Below are 18,908 nucleotides of genomic sequence, written 5' to 3' on the forward strand. Positions count from 1 at the left end.
AATTTAATTAAATTAAAGTGCCTAGTAGTCATATCATATCGCATCTAACTGCCGGTTGCCCCCTTCTTCGCGCCGTTTTCTCTATTGTTCCCACTTCCTGGAACCGTCCTCGCAGCTAGCGCCATCTCCCGTGAAATAAACTGCACATCGATGCACGATTGAAAAAGCGAATCTGCTACATTGATAAAGGCTGGAACTCGCTCCCCAATGATGCCGTCTATTTGAATTTTCTCCAAGGGGAAAAGCTTCCGTACACCCTGATATATACACACACGCGCGCCCGTGCAAGCACGCACTCACGCACGCACGCGTACGTGCACACACACACACGCATTGACACACACACACACACACACACACACACACACACACACACACACACACACACACACACACACACACACACACATACACACACACAATAATCACAATTTAAATTGCGCTTCAAAAACTCAAGAAGCAATTTGAGATTCTCTGAGCACAGCTGCTTTAAAAAAGAGACTTCAATTTATTGCTCGTAACTCTCTCCTAGCCGTCCGATTAATATGACCATACAGGGGGCGCTGTCGTCGGCGAGCGGCGGTCGGAAGGCAGTGATTGTATTACAGTATACACTTCTAACAGAACGTCTCACCGTTTTTCCTTTTCTTTATCTCGGCACTATAGCTGAACTTCGTCGTAAATTGCATATTGAGTAGATATGAAAGATTTTGGGGCACCAGACACGTTCAGCTGGTCATGTCGCCTCCAGTACAGCCTCACGTCACGTGATTCATGCAGAAGTTATCCTAAACTGACGGTGTTTAATTGCGCATGCGCATCTGTTTTGTTTGTGAGTAATAAATTGGCTGATTGTTTTTAGTACTCGCGTCATAATAAACAGCTTTGCAATAATTTCGTATCGGAAAAAAATCGGAAAGCGAGAAAACTTTTACGTATAGCGTTCATACATCTCCGTGATTGACAACTGTCTCTAGGAACGACTCATTCACTCTGTTTTCACGTTGCTTTGCATAACAACGGCGACGAATTCCCTATTTGTTTGGATTTTGTCCGACGCAAGTAAGAAGCGGATATCAACACGCGATGACGTCATTCGTTTGTCATAAGACAACTTGGGCCAGACGCGTTTATGACGTTATGAGCAATTATATTCACATCCATCAGAATTCGGGGGCAAATTTCCCTCCAGCTGCTTCCAGATAAATACGATTAAATTGCAATAACAGATCAAAATTAGCTTGCTGTGTGTTGTCATATGCACCCATCATGCCATTACTGGCTCCACACGCCCACGGCGCGTCTCTCTAACTATACAGTTATCCGACATCGAAATTAAAATGGATTTACACTTCATGCTGCGAAATCAAACATTTTAATCTCATCAAGAATTAATAACCGAAACTTTTCGAGTACGCTGAACGTGATTTTTCACAATACTCCAGCGCCTGTCGGCTGCCTGGCATCTCAACAAGCTGGCTGTGCGAAATACATTGTAGATGCTGATTACAAATTCATCTGGGCAGACTTGGGTGGTTTAGGTTCTTCATCAGACGCCCAAATCTACAATAACTGCGAGCTGAAGGAATATGTGGAAGGGGAGAACATCGGATTTCCACGACCAGATCCTCTACCCAATGACACCCAGGATGTACCCTACTACTTCATCGGAGACGATGCATTCGCCCTCAGAGAGACCATGATGAAGCCCTACGGACTCCGTGGTCTGGATGATAACCACAGGATCTTCAATTATCGGCTTTCACGTGCCAGAAGGGTTGTGGAAAATGCCTTTGGCATCCTAGCCAACCGATTCCAGGTTATGCTTGGCACCATGCAGCATCTTCCAGAAACTTTCAAACTCGTAACCAAAACCTGCATTTGCCTGCACAATCTCATGAGGATACGCTACCCTGGTCTACGTCTACTACGTGACCGATATTCGCAACTAGCACGCAGGTCCAACGCAACTTGTAAGTTTTGAACGCAACTCACACGCAACTAGCACGCAGGTCCAACGCAACTTGTAAGTTTTGAACGCAACTCAAACGCAACTCGTAAGTTCTGCACGCAACTCGTAAGTTCTGGACGCAACTCGTAAGTTCTGCACACAACTCGTACGCAGGTGATCGCAGATAATTGGGGGAATCATAAGGTCAGTTCGCAACCCACACGCAACCCACACGCAACCCACACGCAACCCACACGCAACCCACACGCAACTCACACGCAACCCATAGGTTGAATATAGGTTAGAAATCAACAAAATTGTTGATTTGGGTTGCGTTTGGTGCGTATAAAAATATTTTTTACACGAAACTCATAGGTTTCAGCATACGCTATGGTTAGGCGCACGTATGAAAACTGATAGACTAGGTTCTGGTTCTAGTCTGTGGAAAGTTACACGCCACATACGCCGCGTAGTGTTAACTATAAATAGCAACGGGGATACTCTGGGTACGAGATTGAAAGATTCCCAACCACAAAAAGTGGTTGGGGTAAAATTTTCCAAAAAAGTACAGAGATGATTTAAGACATTTATTACGGTATTTTTAGAACGTTATGATGACTTTCACCGACTGGGAACCCAGTCTAGAAATTTGATGGAACTACCCCGCATTCGTACACGACGCACTGTAGGCATACGTGCACGCACTCACACGTGCGCGTGCATTCACTCAGCTATACGTCATCACGCCACGTGGTCTGTCATTGCGGCAAAAGTGTTCACTTTGTGCAAGAATCGAATTAAATGGTTAAATACGGTATATCTAGCAATCGCGAGAGAAATTAATAGCATTATTTGAATATGCATAATCTGCGAATCACCTTTACGGTTTATATAGTTAGATATAAAGGACATGTGTGGGCGCGTGAGTGTGCGCGCGAACGTGTGTACGTCCGTGCGCCTGCGTTCGTGTTTTCAATATACTGTCTTTACCTTCCGAGTCGGCTGCCAGGGATCGTGACCGTACAGGCACGTACGCGCGCGCACTCACCACACGCGGCAACATGCGCCGGCAAACTCGTACAAACGCATCATCAATAAACATGGCGAACGCTTCCGCTCACTCAATCACTGCCCTTAATTCCAACCACCAAAACCTCTTCTCGACGGAACCTCACCAAACCAATATCCCATTGGCACGTAAATGTCAGAGATGCGCATGTATATGTAAATTCAAATTGGCTTGGATATAGTTAGATTGTAGAGTGTTACTACGTAAGGTCAACTTGAAATGCTAGTGTAATTATAATATGCAATTGGGGTTTTATATACACACACACACACACACACATATATATATATAAACTCGCTCTTTCTCACGTCACCTTCTCTCGGAGTCTATACTCTCCTCTCATATATATCGATGGTTACCCATCCTCCCTTTTTCAGCCATCATTCGTCAAACATTTTTTTCCCCAGCCATCATTTACCCACCTCACTACCTATAATAAACCACCCATAGGAAGTTTCACGTTTTTCTGGCAAGGGAAATTCAGCTAACTAGTTCTCAGCAAATTTTAACAACGCGTAAATCAAGCTAATTTGGATTTAAAAAAGTAAAGTCGTAGCCGCTATAGAGTTTCAAATAGCCGCGTATATTCTATAACTCGATAGCGCTTACATAGCCATGCGCGCATAAATGATGCAACCACGTACACGTAGCGGTTAGACCGCTGCTCTCGTTCTCGTTCATTTGTGTAATCATAATATTAGCGGATAACGACCATGGGCCCGTTGTCAGAAACATCGTAAAGTTAATGCTAATGTTAATGCTAAGATAACACTTACGACTAATGTTAATGTTACGTGAGTAGCGTTGACAGAAACACATCGCAGCTATTAGAAAACTTACGATAACAGGAACTTCATCACAAGGCTGCTGATTGGATGAGATTCGATCACAAAATTCAAATTCATACACATTTATTGTACATCACAGTAATTTATACATATTATGATGGCTAACCACATATAAATAATATTTGATGAAAAATGACGTGGTCATGAATTTATTCTGCACAGCAAGACAAATTTTCACACTGTAACGCGAGACGCGAGAGTTGTGGCAATCATGGTAAACATTAAAAACAAGAGAACAAATGCCATACGCCATTTGTAAATGTATTGTTTTGTTTTATTAGCGGTAGATAATTAATGATCTTGACGTGTTTTTCAAGAAAAACACACATTTTATTCATTATTATAAAATATAATATCACTAAAATTGTAATTCGTAGTGTAAATGTGTTATTTTCACGTTTATGTTTAAAGTTACGAGAGGGTCTGGGCTCTCGTAATGTTTCTCAAATAATATTTGCGAAGATTTTTCGTTCTCGTAACATTACGATGTTTCTGTCAACGGTTAACGAGTGGAAGTTAATGTTAAGACTAATGTTAAGACAAATTTTGTTTCTGACAACGGGCCCCATGTCGTTATTCTGCCAGATATAGCGGAAGTATCGTTGCTGTATCCGTTAACGGAAGTATCGTCTTTCAGATAGCGGAAGCATCGTTATTTTACTTAGATAACGACGGTATCGTTATTTCTTAGATTGATATTCTATCGGGTAACGACCACATCGTTATTCTGGCCTATAATGATCGCATGGTTAATCATATTTATCGCACGAACCCCATGTCTGGCGACGATGATGATAGTTTTACTTGGCGCCTTTACATCGTGCCATCCTTTTAGTGTTTACTGTTAATGTATAATTCAAACCGTGCCAATTCGCCACTGTTAATGCAGTAAAAGATGGAGAGTTAGCGAGTATAAGAAGGAGAGGATATATACATATATATATATATTATATCGATCACAGCGAGGTGCAGCATAATCCTAACTTAACTAGAGGCGCAAAGACTCGGTGGCTATATTGGCACTGTGTGCGCATGCGCTAGCAGCAGCCATGTTGTTCTGCAGCTCTTTGATTGGCTTATTACTCACAATAAGCGCGAGGCGAATACTTTTCTCGAATCGATCGACTCAGTGTGTAATAAAGAGTCCGTATGAAATTGGGAGTTGATGAATTAGAAACGCGTCCAGGGTTTGTTAAACTTGCTGCCTCACAGCGCGCATACATGTTGACTCGCGTTTGTAATTATTCCGCCAGGAAGAACACAGCCAGCAGACGCAATGAAACGCTTTAGCTGCCTGGATGAGTTTTTACATAAAAGTGTTTTATATAATTATTAGGCCTATATATTAATATATTAATATATATATATATATATAAATATATTAGTATAATTATATTATATATATGTTTGTGTTATCAGACAAACGGCTCGTACACGGCTTGGTGCTCAGAATGAGGTTTTACGGCACAGACGCCCTCTTCTTGCTGTTAATGGAAATCACGGCCGTAGAGATCCTATTATACACGTGTATAATAGGATCTCTACGGTCACGGCGCTACGTTTCAGTCGCAGATGGCGCGCATGCGTATAGTAGCCCTTCTCGTCAGTGCTTACAGAAAAGAATATTAGGCCTACATCACTGAATCTCAACAAAATCTTCTTTATTTGCCGTTATAATGCCCCGTTATTGTTCCGTTCCACTTTGTAAATCAAGAATAGGAGAATTTCACTTTCCAGCTGAAAAAGATATGAGGAAAAGGTGGGTTCTAACTATAAAACGAGTTGAAAACAACAGTAAATCGGCGAATAGGCGATATTGTTGGAGCCGTCTGATAGATCAATTGTATGCCATCAACATTTCGGGGCTAGTGATTACAAGTAAACGCTTACAGGTATGATAGTAAAAATGTTGTTTTATTCCTCATTACCTGTAGACCATATAAATAACAAGTGCAAATTATAATTACAACCATCAAATTGAAGACCATAAAATGAAGAGATTCGAAGCGAGATTTATACATGCATTTTCGCGTATTTGCCGAGGGATTTCTTGCTGCGATGTTTGAAACGGTTTTGGACGGCCTTCTCTGTGTGGATCTAGGTGGTTCGCAAAACAACCCGAACACTGACCATGGGTTTGCGGTGAAAAACACGCTGTTAGTTTAGTTGCGCCGATCTCATGCGTATCGCGAGAAAATTGATCGCGTGAAACCAACAATGGAATAAATTCATTAGATAAATAGGAATTTCACGTACCCTGGCAACGTGAGTGGCACGAATCAGTAGGCGGTATTATCACATCGCTGACAAACTCGCTTTCACACGTCAGTTGCATGCCGCTAACTTTAATTTACACATTTTTGGGCAAGTACAAAGTGAGACGAGATGGGATATATTAAATCGTCCACCTATCCCGCCGAACGCATCGCGCAAAATAAAACTCGTGGCAAGTTTTAATATTAAATTTGATATGGCATTAAACAGGCGCGCGCCAAATTGTTGCAGTGTGTACACGCTATCCAGCTCCAAATACGCGCGGACCCTCACCAATTTGGTCCCAAAAATGAAGGAGGGCCAGGCCCGGGATAAGTTATCCCGCACCAAGCTGTGTCTGTACGCAACACGCGGGCCAGATCCGGTGCTAAATCGCAATACGCATGCGCACAGCGTTACAATAATAATATAAAAATTTCACATAATTGTACAATTGCTGTCTGCGGGGTGACGCGGCGAGCTGAACTGAGAACTGATGACTCATTTAATGTAGGATCAAATTTGCAGTCTGTACGCCAGGCGCGCGCCAGTTTGATACCATATCAAATTTTGCAGTCTGTACGGAGTATTAAAGACCGTTAATTAATAGCAAACGTCTTAAAATGCGCAAACGCCATTTGTGAGAGAATTCGTACACTAATAGATGCGATATTTGCGTAAACACATATTAATATATATATATATATATATATATATATTATATATATATATATATATATATAGTATATATATAGATAGAGCGAGGGCGAGAGAGAGAGAGAGAGAGAGAGAGAGAGAGAGAGAGAGAGAGAGAGAGAGAGAGAGAGAGAGAGAGAGCGGGGCGATAAATGTCGACACGTTAATAGACGCATAAATCATTTTTGATTCATGTTCGCTCTTTCTCCTCCATTACCAATGATGCGCCAGCCGCATCCATAATTATAAGCACATTCGCTAATGCTCATTGCATCCACGTAACTAGTAAAATTAATAGACTTATATGAGCTCGGCAATCTATGAACATACGTCAGTATAACGTGCGCGTGGCGCAGCTAGATTTACTGTTGCTGCTGCAACTGCTGATACTGCTACCAGTGCTGCTGCTGCTGCTACTACTGCTGCTGCTACTACTACTGCTGCTACTGCTACTGCTACTGCTACTGCTACTACTACTACTACTGCTACTACTACTACTACTACTACTACTACTACTACTATACTACTACTACTACTACCAATGCTGCTGCTACTACTACTACTACTGCTGCAGCTGCTACTATACTACTACTACTACTACTCCTCCTACTACTACTACTACTACTACTACTACTACTACTACTACTACTACTACTACTACTACTACTGTTGTTGTTGTTGCTGCTGCTGTTGCTGCTGTTGCTGCTGCTGTTGCTGCTGCTGCTGCTGCTGCCGCCGATGCTACTGCTACTACTATTGCTGCTGCTGTTGCTGCTGCTGTTGTTGTTACTGCTGCTGCTCTTACTAGTACAGCTAGACCTACTGCCGCTACAGCTGCTGCTCGTAGAGCTATTGCAAACGTATATACGTGTGGTAAGACAGACGCAGCAATTGGAGTAAATTAGGGATTAGTCGCGCGTTGCTGTTTTCTTAATTTGATGGGACATTTAGGCTGTAACCGGTAGGCACGCAGGCAATAACGGCGACTTGACGGGTTCTGGGGGATCGCCCGAAGATCTGCTAGTTCAGTGTTGACAATTCACGTCCTCCCAGTCTATTCTCGCAGAAATATATTAATCCCCTTAATCATGGTCCATCCCACAACTATGCACCCCACCGGCCATCATTGTTCACACGACCAGTCATCTTTGTCCACACGACCAGGCATCATTATTCACATAGCGGCTCATCAATGTCTATCTCACCGGTCATCATTGTCAATCCCATACGGATAATACACTCACTCCCGTAGGTAATCATCTTCCCCCGCGTAGGAATAATATGTTCACACCCAGTTTTGGATTGCTAATGATTATCCTACCCCGTCATCGTACGAGTAGAGACGTCGCTAGATAGCACAGAATTTGATAGACGAGGGGGAAGTGGGGACGTAGTACAGTGGAGAAGACCTTGGGGTTTCACACTCTTTACGTAAAGCCCAAGGGAAGCTGTCGTGTCTAAATTGCTCAAGGGAGGAGCGGTTGCAAGGTTTAGCGTAATCCGCGCGCAAATTTGAAGCACTGTTTTTGTTAGTTTCTATTCATGAATGTTTTTTTATCATAGTATGACACGTTTTTAGTCGCTCGGGACTCACTCGGCTTAATTTGGCTCTTCTCGGTTTTACCAACTAAAACAATGTATTCAGATGACCAGTCAAATAATCTTTTGGCATTATGGAGGGTCTACGATCGCCTTCATTGCCTATGGCTTGTCTACACTTCAGTAGTAATGTTGGAGGCTGATACAGCGCATGAAAATCGACTTTACTATTCGGTGCTGTTGCTGACAGCAGCAGTTACTTAAAAACTCGCTCGTGACAGAAGACAAAATAGACACGTCGTTGAATAATGTGGCGAAAACGACATTTTCGCGTCTCGGGTTAACCATGACCGTATTCTAACCAAACTACACGTCTCTCTCTGGCGCCCTCAAAGTAATCAGAAGGCAGCAGCATCGGCGTGGAAGCTTTACCGGACCAGATCTAATTTCCTATCGGTAATACAAGTCCCGCCAGCTTCGTGTTTGAACAGTTATCAGCTGCGGTGCTAATTGAAGGCGTCGGACAGCGTGTAGCCATGGCTGCGCTCTACTGACGCGAACACACACACACACACACACACACACACACACACACACACACACACACACACACACACACACACACACACACAGGTGCTCTCACACCATATATGGCCCCCGTCAGCACTATAGTGTATTTGCTGAAACCTATTGAGTTGCGTGCTAAAAATATTTTTATACGCACCAAAACGGCCCAAACCCAAAATCAACAATTTTGTCAATTTCAGTATTTTCAACTATGCGGTTGCGTGTGAGTTGCGTGTGAGTTTTGGCGTGTGGATTGCGTGTGCGGTTGCGTATGGCTGTTGCGCGTGGCGTTGCGAACTTGAACTTATGGATCCCCCAATATCGGCGTCACCTGCGTACGCAGTTGCGTGCGCAGTGCGTGTCGAGTTGCGTGCAGAACTTACGCAGATTGCGTTTGAGTTGCGTTCAAAACTTACAAGTTGCGTTGGACCTGCGTGCTAGTTGCCGGCTAATTGCGAATATCGTTCACGTTTGGTAAAAAACCTGTAATGATAAAAACCTCGTAAAATAAACCCGTAATAACGCGTAAAAAAACTGCATTGTCGAGTGGTGGTGCAGCGTCATCACCTCCTCAGGCTACTCATCCAATGATGGCCCCTTGCAGACCTCACGGACCACGACTGAGATGGTATTGTCTGGTACCCTCCATCCGCTACTGCCATGTCGGCAGCACTTGGTACCCGAGGCCAGGGTGCGCAAAGTGACTTGCCGCTTCAGCGCCAGGGGCAAGGCCCCAACCTGTACTTTGGTGTTTGTGCTTCGATGACGAAAGACCAACTCTCCGTAGCAGCTCATCGTACATCTCGGGGGGGCATCCTCATTGAAGTTCTTGAATGCACCTTGTCCTCGTTCCGGGAGCTCCACCAGGAAGCTGGTCGTAGAGACAAAAGTGAAGGACGCCTGCTAATCTATGGTCTAACCTACCTCTTCTTCTTCTTCTTCTCTCTTCTTCTTCTTCTTCTTCCTTCTTTTTCTTCGTCTTCTTCTTCCCCTGTCTGTTTATTCTATTCTGTATGTGTTGAGGCTGCTAAAATTGACCAGGCATAAAACTGATATCCAATACAGCAGAGAGCGTAGCTCCAATGTTGTCACCTCGGAGGGTCCACTAACAACTGACGCCGATCTAGAAATCCAATTATTTATACCATTTCTCAACACGCATGTAGTTTCGCAACTAACCACGCACTCACACGCAACTAATAGGTTGTCGGATTACGCTGGGAATACGCCAGAATAGGTTGGCGGTAGCTACACACGAACATGATCGCCCCCAACAGGACGCAAACACGATTCGCAAACATGATCGCAACAGTACGCAACACATTCGCAACATGTACGCTCCAAACCTGCCAGATACCTCAAATTTGCGACCTGCGATCACCTGCGTTCATAACTTATGAGTTGCTTAACCTATTGCCGATCGTGCTTGCGATTCGTGTTGCGATCGTATTCGATCGTGTTCCGTTGCGTAGCGTACCTGTTGCGTCCCTGTTGCGTATAAATTGTATCGCAGGCATTCGCAGAGAATTATTGAACAGGCGTTCAAAATTTCTAAACTTACTCTTGCGTGTGTCTGCCCGATCACCTGCGTGCTTTGTTGCGTACTTCAACCCTATAAAACCTTATTAGTTGCGTGTTGATTGGCGTTCGGACTGTATTGCTCACTATTTTTTATTCGCCAAACCATTTACGAACTGGTGATCGCTATAGTTGCACGTCACACATAACGATCACCAGTTGCGTATCGGTGCGAATAAGTTGGCATAAGTTCGGAACGCAAACTCAACGGCAACTAAATAGGTTATAGGGTTGAAGTACGCACAAAGCAACGCAGGTGATCGCAGACACACGCAGATGTAAGTTTAGAAATTTTGAACTGTTCAATAATTCTTCTGCCGATCGGCCTGCGATCATTTATACGCAACAGGGACGCAACAGGTACGCTACGCACGGAAACACGATCGCAATTACGATTCGCCAACAACGATCGCAACACGATCGCAATAGGTACGCAAACTCTATAAGTTATGAACGCAGGTGAATCGCCAGGTCAAATTGAGGTATCTGCCAGGTTTTTGGTAGCGTACATGTTTTGCGAATGTGTTGCGTACCATTGTTGCGATCATGTTTGCGATCTGTTGCGTGCCTGTTGCCGATCCTGGTTGCGTGTGTAGCGTACCCCCACCCATTGTGCGTATTCCCAGCGTATCCCCAAACCTATGCCCGGCGTATCCAAACCTATTAGTTGCTCCCCAAGCAGAATGCGCGTGTGAGTTGCCGTGTTACGCTGCGTACTAATTGCGTGTTGAGAAAAATGGCTATAAATAGTTGGCGCCGTTTTCTAGATCGTGTAGTTGTTCGTGAGCCTCCGAGGTGACAACACATGGGAGCTACTTAAATTGCTTGTTATGCGCACATTCAGTTTAATCTGGTCAATTTAGCACTCCAACACATACAGATAGAATAAACAGAAGAGGGAGAAGAAGAAAGATAGAAGCAAGAAGAGAAGAAGAAGAAGAAAGAAGGAAGAAGAAGCGAGTGTGGTAGACCATTGTATTTTAGCACGGCGTCGTTTCACTTTGGTCTCTTACGACCAGCTTCTGGTGGAGCTCCGAACGATGGACCAAGGGGTGCATTCAAGAACTTCATTGAGGATCCCCCGAGTTGCTTACGATGAGCCTGCCTACGGAGAGTTGCGTCCTCGCAATCACGAAGCAAAACACCAAGTACAGGTTGCCCTTCCCCTGGCCTGAAGCTGGCAGTCACTTTGCGGCACCTGGCTTGGGTACCACAGTGCTCCGACAGCACGTACGGATGGAGGGTCACCAGACAATTACCATCCTCAGGTCGTGGGTTCCGTGAGGTCTGCCAAGCCAGTCATTGATGAGTACCTGCCGAGGAGGTGATGACCTGCCCCACCACTCCTGAGGGATTGGCGTGCCATATTCAGACAACTTCATGAAGAGGTGGAACCTTCCCCATTACATGTGGGGCCCTTAAGATAGGAAGCACGTGGCCATGCAGGTGTCCCCCCAACAGTGGATCCATGTATTACAACTATCAAGTGAGTTCTACTTATTGTGGTGCTCCTGGCCCTCGCTAGATGCTGATTACCAATTCATCTGGGGCAGACTTGGGCTGGTTTAGGTTCTTCATCAGACGCCGAAAATTCTACAATAACTGCGAGCTGAAGAATATGTGGAAGGGATAACATCGCGATTTCCACGACCAGATCCTCTACCCAATGACACCAGGATGTAACCCTACTTTATCGCCGAGACGACTGCAGTCGCCCTCAGAGAAGACAGGCATGAAGCCCTACGGACTCGTGTCTGGATGCATAACCAACAGCGATCTTCAATTATCGGCTTTCCCGTGCCAGGAGGGTTGCTGGAAAATGCCTTTATGGATCCTAGCAACGATTCCAGGTTATGCGTTGGCACCATTGCAGCATCTTCAGAAAATTTTAAGCTCGTAACCAAAACCTTGCATTTACCTTGCACAATCTCATGAGGATAAAACTACACATGGTCTAAGTCTACTACCATGACGATATTCGCCAACTAGCACGCAGGTCCAACGCCCAACTTGTAAGTTTTGAACGCAACTCAACGCAACTCGTAAGTCTTTCTGCCCACGCCAACTCGTAAGTTTCTTGGACCGCAACTCGTAAGTTCTGCACCACAACTCAGTACCGGCAGTCGTTGATCGCAGCATAATTGGGAATCAAAGGTCAGTTTCGCAACCCCACACCGCAACCACACGCAACCACCGCAACTCACACGCAACCCATAGTGGTTGAATATAGGTTAGAAATCAACAAAATTGGTTGATTTGCGCATTGCGTTTGGCTGGTATAAAAATATTTTTTACACGAAACTCATAGGTCTATTCAGCAACGCTATGGTTCAGGCGCACGCTATGAAAACTGATTAGGACTTAGGTTCTGGTTCTAGTCTGTGGAAGTTTAACACGCACATACGGCCGCGTAGTGTTAACTATAAATAGCCAACGGGCATACTCTGGGCTACGAGATTGAAAGATTCGCCAACCCACAAAAAGTGGTTGGGGATAAAATTTTCCAAAAAGTACAGAGGATCGATTTAAAGACATCTTATTACCGTATTTTTAGGAACGTTATGATTGACTTTTCACCCGACTGGCGAACCCAGTCTAAAATTTGAGGGAACTACCCCGCTATTCGTACACGACGCACTGTAGGCCATACGTGCACGCACTCACGTGCGCGTGCATTCACTCAGCTATACGTCATCACGCCACGTGGTCTGTCATTGCGCAAAGTGCTTCACTTTGTTGCAAGAATCGATTAAATGGTTAAAATTACGGTATAGTCTAGCAATCGCGAGAGACAATTGATAGCATGTATTTGAATATGCATAATCTGCCGAATCAACCGTTACGGTTTTATATAGTTAGATATAAAGGACATTGTGGCGCGTGAGTGTGCGCGCGAACGTGTGTACGTCGTGCGCCTGCGTTTGTGTTTTCAATATACTTGTCTTACCTTCCGAGTCGGCTGCCAGGGATCGTGACCGTACAGGCACGTACGCGCGCGCGCACTCACCACGACGCGGCACACATGCGCCGGCAAACTCGTACAACGCATCATCAATAAAAACATGGCGAACCGCGTCGCGCTCACTCAATCACTGCCCTTATTCCAACCACAAAAACCTCTTCTCGGAGGAACCTCACCAAAACCAATATCCCATTTGGCCACGTAAATGTCAGAGATGCGCATGGGTATATGTAAATTCAAATTGGCTTGGATATAGTTAGCATGCTGAATACCCACACACACACACACGTCCCGCGCACACACACACACACACAAGTGAGTGAGTGAGTGAGTGAGTGAGTGAGTGAGTGAGTGAGTGAGTGAGTGAGTGAGTGAGTGAGTGAGTGAGTGAGTGAGTGAGTGGGTGAGTGAGTGAGACAGGAAAAGGGAACGAGAGGTGTGGAATAGAACATACGGTGGTGGCTACAACTCTACACCTTGTCGCGGACAGCTCGATCACGTCTGAGCTCTAGAGCTGTCCGTATGGTGGTGGATATAGGTCAAGCAATGCGCATATATAGTATATCCTTTGCATTAACGAACTCTGGCACGCGGAATTACGGTCCGCATGCTAGATTAGAGTCGTGTCAGTATTTGCTGCGTTATGCATGAGCAATGTTCATTACGTAACCGACATATAGTAATTGTTACATGAGCGTAGAGGAGGTATTTCGTACGCTTCGTATTTGTAAGTTTCATAGCTGCTCGTTTATACAGAAGTAAATGTCCAGAATATCTGTTGCTAGCCGCAAAGCAATCGATCCCAACGCAAAAAAACGCCGTTTCTGCTGGATTATAATTAGCACTCGCTTTCTGAGCGTTGACACGCACCTTTTATTCGTGTCCTGAAACATTTGTGCTGTTTTAATGCCGTACACTGTCGTGTGCGCGCTATGACATGGATCACGTAAAGCAAGCGTACAATCATCGGATACATCTCCCTCGCTCGTATTTCATGTTTCCATACCGTCGAGCCGACGATGTTTTTGTAAGCGCTTCGCCTAGTTATAGCCGTGTAGCCGTGTAGCCATAGCTTCGCTCTGACACAGGGCTATACGGCAACGTATTACCCATGAGCTGTATTACCTATTCCCGTATTGCCGTATTTGGTATTACCTACATGGTACCTAATCAGTTGGGGAATGAGTTGTGCCCACTCACGTAGGCCGCCGTAATTTCAATTTAAATATTGCTGAGAATGTTGCTCGTGCGATCGTTTACGCTCGATAAACGACTCAACTTTATCAACTTATGGCTAGATGACTTTTGAGTTTAACGTGGATGGCTATACACGTTCATTTTACCGGCTAGGGATTTTCTATGGCATCACAGGCTACATCGTAGACCGACAACCTGCAAAGATTTCCCAACCGGTTTTATGTGGTAGCGTTAAGGGCCGGCCACATATAGGGAAACACACGGTTATATGGCTATTCATCACATAGTTGCACACTTCAAGTATGGGCGGGGCATCGCCGTTAATGTCAGGACATCATCGCAGCGACGCTGCTCAACGCCGTTGTTCGCATCTTGTGCAGCCATCTTAATTGTCTCATGGTTGTGCCGTATTAACGCCCAACGCCTTTCTCTGTTGCTCTTGTTCACCTTTAATCGCCACTTAATTAGTCCTTCACGAGAGTAATTATAATTCCCTATCTCTCGGGTTTTATATTAGCAGACAACGAAAGGATGTGCTGCCTTTGCCGGGACAAAGATTTTTTTTATGTTAATTGTTTTTTATAAGTAACTTGTTGTTATTTTTAATTTAAGAAAAGCAAGATGAAAAGAAAGAAAGACAAGAAGGAGAATAAGAAGAAGAAAAAAAATGAAGAGGAGGAGGAAGCGGAAGAGGAGGAGCAGGATGAGGATAAGGAAGAGGAGAAAACTAAAAAGAAGAACATTAAAAAAATTTACTATTAGTATTATTATTATTAATATTATTATTATTATTATAATTATTATTATTATTATGTGTAGAGTAAATATTACTGTGTAGAGAAAATCGGCCGGTTCCCCTTCCACTTGCAAAGATTTTTTACATTAATTCTCCATTCTAGTTTTAAAGACATGGTTGGCAAATGAAGGGAAAATCACGCTAACAATATATATGAAACCCACATTTACAATAAAACGACACTCCTTACACTAGTCATGATATTACATTTGGTATAATAACTTTACTTTTACATAATACTGCTTTCTGTATTTGTTTACATATTATTCTCGCCTTCTGCGCTCGTCGTCCATAAGATTTTGTACTTGCTTCCTTTATTCCTCCGCTAAGACATCCGGTCATCATTATCATTATTATTATTAATATTATTATTATTACTATTATTAAAATTAGAATCATCATCGTCATTGTTGTTGTAAGTAAGCACGAGAAAAAACAACCGAACCTTATATATACACTGATGTAATATGAGCCCTCGTGCGGAGTTTATCTGGGGTCTATAGCTATTGCATCGTGGTCATGTTGTGCCACAGTAGGGGCTTGTTGTTTAGTGTCTCTATGTCAAATTCTGCCGCTAATAATTGGCGGTTTTATAGGTAAACGGTTAGAAATTAAACGCCGATGCGTTTAGCGCTAACATGCCGCATCACATATTACCAGCAGCGACCGTAAAAGCGCGATATTGCCGACGGAAAAGTGCAATATAACAGCGTAGGCGTTTTATAGCCAAATTATATCGATGTGAGTCGAGCACGCATGCATGCGGTAAGTCTCTTTACGCTAGAGTCGGTTCACCGGCTGGCGCGCGCATGATATTGTTAAGGTGCTCTCACACCATAAGGCCCCGTCACACTATAGTGTATGCTGAAACCTATGAGTTGCGTGTAAAAATATTTTTATACGCACCAAACGCAACCCAAATCAACAATTTTGTCAATTTCTAGCCTATTCAACCTATGGGTTGCGTGTGAGTTGCGTGTGAGTTGCGTGTGGATTGCGTGTGGGTTGCGTATGGGTTGCGCGTGGGTTGCGAACTGAACTTATGATCCCCCAATATCGGCGATCACCTGCGTACGAGTTGCGTGCGAGTTGCGTGTGAGTTGCGTGCAGAACTTACGAGATTGCGTTTGAGTTGCGTTCAAAACTTACAAGTTGCGTTGGACCTGCGTGCTAGTTGCGTGCTAATTGCGAATATCGGTCACGTGGTAAAAACCTGTAATATAAAAACCTGTAAAATAAAAACCCGTAATAACGGTAAAACTGCATGTCGGAGTGGTGGGGCAGGTCATCACCTCCTCCAGGTACTCATCAATGATGGCTTGGCAGACCTCACGGACCACGACTGAGATGGTATTGTCTGGTACCCTCCATCCGTACTGCATGTCGGAGTACTTGGTACCCGAGGCCAGGTGCCGCAAAGTGACTGCCAGCTTCAGGCCAGGGTCCAGGGGCAACCTGTACTTGGTGTTTTGCTTCGTGATGCGAGGACCAACTCTCCGTAGCAGCTCATCGTACATCTCGGGGGGCATCCTCATGAAGTTCTTGAATGCACCTTGGTCCTCGTTCCGGAGCTCCACCAGAAGCTGGTCGTAGAGACCAAAGTGAAGACGCCTGCTAATCTATGGTCTAACCTACACTCTTCTTCTTCTTCTTCTTCTTCTTCTTCTTCTTCTTCTTCTCCCCTGTCTGTTTATTCTATTCTGTATGTGTTAGAGTGCTAAATTGACCAGATAAAACTGATATCCAATAACAGCAAGAGGTAGCTCCATGTTGTCACCTCGGAGGTCCACTAACAACTGACACCGATCTAGAAAAGTCCAATTATTTATACCATTTCTCAACACGCATGTAGTACGCAACTAACACGCAACTCACACGCAACTAATAGGTTGGGGATACGCTGGGAATACGCACAATAGGTTGGGGGTACGCTACACACGCAACATGATCGCAACAGGCACGCAACACGATCGCAACATGATCGCAACAGGTACGCAACACATTCGCAACATGTACGCTACCAAAACCTGGCCAGATACCTCAAATTTGGACCTGCGATCACCTGCGTTCATAACTTATGAGTTGCGTACCTGTTGCGATCGTGTTGCGATCGTGTTGCGATCGTGTTGCGATCGTGTTCCGTGCGTAGCGTACCTGTTGCGTCCCTGTTGCGTATAAATTGATCGCAGGCATTCGCAGAGAATTATTGAACAGTTCAAAATTTCTTGTGCGTGCGTGTGTGCGTGGGTGTGTGGGCGTATGTGTGTGTGTGTGTGTGTGTGTGTGTGTGTGTGTGTGTGTGTGTGTGTGTGTGTGTGTGTGTGTGTGTGTGTGTGTGCGTGTGTGCGTGTGTGTATGTGTGTGCGTTGTGTTGTATTTAGTTGTATTTGTATGTATGTATATGCTATAGGTCCCGTGGTGGGTGCATTGCCTGCCCATGCAGCGTTTAATGGCACGGTTTGTTTATACCCGATATTCGCCTCCCTCAGTAAAATATATATCCATTGACTGTAGATGTTGCGTCTGAATAACCTATCCCAATATTTGCTCATTCACTAGGACACCTATCCACGTGAGTTTAACAATTACGGAGGCGTGAGTTACATTCTCACAGGAGTTAATAAAGACAATTTGTCTTTATTAACTCCTGATTCTCATAATGTTATTTTATCTATAAATTCTGAAGGTCGATTCTTGCTGCATCAATGTGTCAGCATGAGACCGCTTTAACTCACATACACGTACAAAATCTAAATACCATCACATATCCAAAGCATCATGAATTCCATCTAGAGACATGCTATGACTCTAAATTTATTTAACTTATGCATATAACATTAATAACCGCGTAGCCTAGAGCTACGTACGCGATGCATCAACAGCGAAAAAATGACAGACAAAATATGACAGAAGCTTACCTTGATATCACTATGCGTGTGGTGATGTATGCAGATGGCGCCACATTACACTGATCCAACGATACTAGGGAGGGCGACAGCAAAACGCGTTAGCCACACTCTAGCGCGATACTATACAGTCGCCGTGTTCAACCCTACGCGCACGCAGTCACGCGCAGTTCTAGTACAATTAAACCGCGCGACGAATTTACAGGCGCCGCTTCGCGTAGACCTATCCGCCACGGATTATCTTTATACCGAATTACAAATCGATCCCCGCTTACGGCGGCTGACACAATCTCAGCTAATAACTGATGCATGACAGCGTCAAATCTCTCAGATCAACGCCGTTGCGTAAGATGCGCGCGTGTTGCTAATTAGTATCACCGAGGCGCTGATGAGTTTGTTCTATTATTGTACGCTGCTATATATATATATATTATATATATATCATAAAGCGTAAGACGCGCAGCTGCGCGGACTTAGACAAAGCATGTCGCTATAGATGCAGCGTGTACGTGGTAATTAACAACTACACAGGCTCGGGGCCGTACA

General features: G+C 44.4%; 1 protein-coding gene across 1 annotated transcript in view; it reads right to left on the bottom strand.

Moving 5' to 3' along the window:
• The window catches only part of LOC106815673 (somatostatin receptor type 2-like), a 153,478-nt gene extending 135,052 nt beyond the window's left edge, over positions 1-18,426 (bottom strand). The window contains exon 1 of the mRNA XM_014820182.1: positions 18,375-18,426. The gene's annotated coding sequence lies outside the window, so the exon portion shown is untranslated. The remainder of the gene's footprint in view (positions 1-18,374) is intronic.
• Between the last annotated feature and the right edge of the window lie 482 nt (positions 18,427-18,908).

Source organism: Priapulus caudatus, unplaced genomic scaffold (genome assembly GCF_000485595.1).
Source record: "Priapulus caudatus unplaced genomic scaffold, Priapulus_caudatus-5.0.1 Scaffold29, whole genome shotgun sequence".
NCBI lineage: Eukaryota > Metazoa > Priapulida > Priapulimorpha > Priapulimorphida > Priapulidae > Priapulus > Priapulus caudatus.